This window comes from Mauremys reevesii, linkage group 13 (assembly GCF_016161935.1).
Source record: "Mauremys reevesii isolate NIE-2019 linkage group 13, ASM1616193v1, whole genome shotgun sequence".
NCBI lineage: Eukaryota > Metazoa > Chordata > Testudines > Geoemydidae > Mauremys > Mauremys reevesii.
The window spans coordinates 15,861,440-15,866,731 of NC_052635.1; positions in this window are offsets into that span (position 1 = coordinate 15,861,440).

A 5,292-nucleotide genomic window follows, 5' to 3' on the forward strand; every position below is an offset into this window, starting at 1 on the left:
AGTCCTCCACTGATGGAGACAGGAACAACTCCTCCTGTGAGGCAACATGCTAGGGAAAGACAGTTTAACATTCTCAAACCAGGATTGCAAGTAGGGTGGTATGTTTTGTATAAATTTGTTAGCATATCAGGGTTGGGTGGGACCTCATGAGATCATCTAGTCTACCCTGTGCTCAAAGCAGGGCCAATCCCCCAACAGATCTTTGCCACAGATTCCTAAATGCCCCCCTCAAGGATTGAACTCATAACCCTGGGTTTAGCAGGCCAATGCTCAAATCACGGATGTATCCCCCTGTAGTGTGCTGTCAAATTGGACAGGAGTCCGGGTGGTGGTGGTGGTGTTGAGGGGATGGACGGTGTTTATATAGTGTTTTTTATTCCTTCTCCAGCCTCTGGACTATGAACGTATACTGATGGGAGCGTTCTAACCAACGGACTGAGAACTTTAAGGAAATCTGGAGCCTTCGTATTTCCTTGATCCTTTGCAGATGGAGTTATGAGTTGGATATGGTACAGAGACTGTTCTAGCCTCATGTATTGCTGAGTTCTCCCTTGCAATGGACAAAGATCAGATGTCTGCTGACTTTCTCACATGAGCCAGCAGCCTTTCATACCTGTGGTATAAGCAACATGGGCCTTGCTTGAGTGGTTTTGTTCTTTCCTCTCCAAATGTCAAAGCCTGATCCCATTGAACTCAATAGCAAAACTCCTTTTGATCTCAGTGGGAACAGGATTTGCCCCAAGAGATCAGAGAATGTGATTTTGATCAATTGCTTATCTGTCCAGAGACAGTTCTCATGCACATTCTGCCAGGTTGATTTTGGTTGCCCCTCCTGTATGTCATGCTGGGGAAAATAATAAAACAATTTGGGCTGCAGTTCTATCAAGATGGACATGGCACACACAGTTCTAAGCCTCTTTTCCATCAAACCCAGGCGATGCAGCATCTTTGCTTTCCTAGTGCCTGGCGGAGAGCAATATTTAGGCCTTGTCTACGCTGCCACTTTTTATAGCGCTGAAACCGGCTCACCCAGGGATGTTAAAAAAAAAGCCAACCCTGAGCGATGCAAGTTTCAGTGCTGTAAAGTGGCAGTGTAGACAGTGCACCAGCACTGGGAGCCGCTCTGCCAGTGCTGGTAGCTACTCCCCTCGTGGAGGTGTTTTTTTACCTCATTGGGAGAGCTCTCTCCCAACATTGGTGCCGCGACTACACAGCCAAGTCAAAGCGCAGCCACAACAGTGCTTTAACGTTGGAAATGAAGACATACTCTTAGATAGAGGGAAGCTGGCAGAAGCTTAGTTTGGACATAAGGGCGGCACTGATAGTGTGTTAAGGGAAAGTGGGGTGATTGTCCTTCCTATTATTCTTTCATTTAAGAAGTTTTCAATTTGGGGTGCTGCTGGATTCTCAATGACACCTGGACGTACAGGTGGCACTAGGGGCCCAAAGCATCATTTTATAAATGCACCTGTTTGTGTCAGAGAGGACGAAGAGAACGTGGGAGACCAGGGCTGCGGGCAGGGTGGGGAGGAGTCACATGGAGAGTCACGTGCGGAGGTCATGCCCCCCATCTCGTGTCCCCCCATGAGTGCAGTACCGGCAAAATGTGATTTCTACTTGCACCTCCGCTCTTGCCCCTCCCCCCAATATATTTTTGATTTTCCTGTTAGAAAATTTAAATGTTTTGGTAAAAATTGAAATTTTCCCATGTGTCCTGGGCACAGGTGCTGACTTTTGTGTTTGTGGGAGGGTGCTCCTCTCTCTGTCCCTCCCCCCATGTGAGGGGCAGGCGGGGCCTCCTGGGGAAGAAGCCGAGTGGTGTGTGGGCAGAGCAGGGGTAGAGCCCACAAAAGATTGCTGAGCACCCCCTATTTTTTTTGGTGGGCGCTTGGGACGAAGAGAATCCACGGAGTCGGCGCTTTTGGTCCTGGGGCATCCTCCAGCAGCAGGTCATGGCAGAACAGGAGCTCCCGTCAGGCTCCCTCCTTTTGACCCTTTGACTGCACTCCTGTCCCTGTTATTTCATTAGCTGTCCCCCGGAATCATTTGGTTTCCAGGTCCTGTAGATCCTCCCCTTAGGCTGGGGGGGAGGTGTGTCCTTCAGCACTGGGTGGGCCTTCGCCTGCCCACTTCCCAGAACCAATAGGTACAGGGAGTGAGTGGTCAGTGTGCTCTGGCTACTCTCCCTCCTCTCCGGCTGCCTTGTTGGCTGGAGCTCTTTCTTCCTCCCTTCCTGGGCTGCTGCTGTTGGCTGGAGTTCCCTCCCTGGGCTGCTGCTACCACTGCTGAGCGTGGGGTTGGGGGGCATTGCTGGCCAGCCCTCCCACACCTCTGGAGGGAGAAGCCAGGACCTCACCACCACCTCCACCACCTGTGAGGGGTCCTCCCTGCCTGGCCATCAGAGCTGCTGGAGCTACTGCTGCTGTCCTTGCTTCCCGGGAGCTGCTGGAGCCTAGAGGAGGGGGAAGACGACGAGGACGTTCTGCTGTTGGGGAAGCGTGCAGGGATTCTACAGACCGCTGTGGAGGGGGCCATCAAGGACTGAGTAATTTTGAACTGTGCTCTTGTGGTGAGGGTCTAGACTGTGTTTGTGGGGACATGTAGTGTGGCATGGAGCCTGCTCCCTGGTCCATTTGTGTCCCCCCCAACCACCACCACCACCGCTGCCCCCTCCATCATCCCCACTGGCTACTTAACATCTGCCTCAGCTCCTGCCTCTGGGACTCAGCTGCTGTCCTGGCCTGCCACGCCCTGTTTCCACCTCTTGGGCCTGCAGCAGCAGCCAGCCCAAATACTGACTTTTCGCATGCACACATGGGTGCATGTGCCCCCCATTTTTTATTGCAGTCTCCCCCTTTCCAATTACAGCCCTTTGCCCATCCCCCAGCTTCTTTGCCTAAGCCCCTTGCTAGCCCAGTTTGTTTGCCTGCCCCACCTTTTCCCCTCTGCAGCTTGGTTTGTTTGTCCCGTCCCAGCCCTACAGTTAGCTCCTTTGGTTCCTCTGCCCCATTACCAGCCTGGTTGCTCCCCTTAGAATCATAGAATCTCAGGGTTGGAAGGGACCTCAGGAGGTCATCTAGTCCAACCCCCTGCTCAAAGCAGGACCAAACCCAACCCTTCCTTTGCACTCCCCTTGCCCTGATTGACCCCTCCCTTCATGTGCCCATGCCCCCTACCATGCGCTTGTGCCTCCTCCCCCCATTTTGGTTGATCACTGTGTTGCCGGCCCAAAGGGCCCGAGGGAGCAACAGCGGGGTTCATTGCCCGGTGTGCGTCGCACTAATTAACACACCAGGGTGGAGAAGCAAACCAAGTTTATTTGAGCTCAAATAAGGTGCAAGGGAGAAATAACAATCTCAAATCCTGCACACCCGCACACAGGCGGGGTCCCAATATTTATACCCCTTTGTGAGGCTTTATCTGTACTTTCGTACCGTGGGGGCTACTTTCTCATGCATATAACCTTGATTACAGCATCTGCTTTCCACCTCTCTTATCTAGTATTGGCTGCATCTAGTGCCAACCGGCCTTGCAGCGGCTAGTAGTCAGCACATAGCATGGGAGGTTACAAAAGTTTAGTAAGGCTAACAGAAGTGCTTCACATAGAGGTACTTTGGTTCACATAGGCCCAGAGCCATCCTCCCGAGTTACCTAGATTTATGCCTAGTGACACCAACAACTGCACCCCCCGGTGTTATCATGACTGTCCTTTCCCTGGTGCAGCTAGAGGATCCAGACTTCCATTTTACATCGCTGATGACCCCTCTACCCCTTCAAGTCCTTACTAGCCCCCCTATCCACCCGCCCCCATTTCAGCGCCCTCCTCCCCTGCCTGCAGCCTAGCGGGGAGAAGTGGTTGACCTGCTTCCCTTTTCCTCTCCTCTCTCTGGTGTTTTAAGGAAAAAAAAAAAAAGAACAGGTGCTCCCACCTCAATTTCCCTTACTCTTTGTCACCATTCACTCCACAACAGGCTCTCTTGCTTAAATAATACATCTCCTTTGGGCTGGTTTACTGCTAAAACATGGTTCAAATGATCCCTGGTACAAATCCCAAACCTAAATCCATTTCTCACACTCAGTGCATGTAGGCCTTAAAACCCTCGCTCTTCCCAGCGAAAACTTGCTGGGAGTTCATATGCAGAATTTTGAAATATTGTGCACAGAATTTTTTGCAGATTTTTTTTTATTTTGGGTGCAGAATTCCCCCAGGAGTAATTGTAAAATCACCAGCAACCACACCGCATCATAGTAACTCTAACTCAGGAACCAATCCATGCAACAAACCTCGATGCCAACTCTGCCCACATATCTACACCAACGACACCATCACAGGACCTAACCAGATCAGCCACACCATCACCGGTTCATTCACCTGCATGTCCACCAATGTAATATATGCCATCATGTGCCAGCAATGCCCCTCTGCTATGTACATCGGCCAAACTGGACAATCCCTACGTAAAAGGATAAATGGAAACAAGTCAGATATTAGGAATGGCAACATACAAAAACCTGTAGGAGAATACTTCAACTGCCCTTGGCCACACAATAGCAGATCTTAAGGTAGCCATCCTGCAGCAAAAAAAACTTCAGGACCAGACTCCAAAGAGAAACTGCTGAGCTCCAGTTCATCTGCAAATTTGACACGAATCAGCTCAGGATTAGACAAAGACTGTGAATGGCTAGCCAACTACAAAAGCACTTTCTCCTCCCTTGGTGTTCACATCTCAACTGCTAGAAGAGGGTCTCATCCTCCCTGATTGAACTAACCTCATTATGTCTAGACTGATTCTTGCCTGCATATTTATACCTGCCACTGGAAATTTCCACCACATGTGTCTGACGAAGTGGGTATTGACCCACGAAAGCTTATGCTCCAATACATCTGTTAGTCTATAAGGTGCCACCGGACTCTTTAAGTCATGTAATACTTTTCTTGCTATTTCCATAGAGAAAGAGCTGACACATATAATTAGGCAAAATATTTTTTTTATTTTTTGATCATTTCAGCCGATAATATCAATGTTTATTTTTAAGAGAGATCAACTTCTGTTAGTGAGATAGACAAGCCCACAAGCTAAACAGAGTTCTTCTTCAGTTCTTCATGTAATCACAGTGTCAGAGCTAAATACAACAGTGGGACAGATTGTGTAGCATAAGGGGTAAACACATGTTGCAAGGGAACATTTAAGGTGAAATGGGCAATTACACCTCTGCAGTCATAGGAAAAAGGAAGGTTAAGGGGTTACATATTTTGTAATGACTCATGAAAACTGTGTCTCTGCTGGGGCC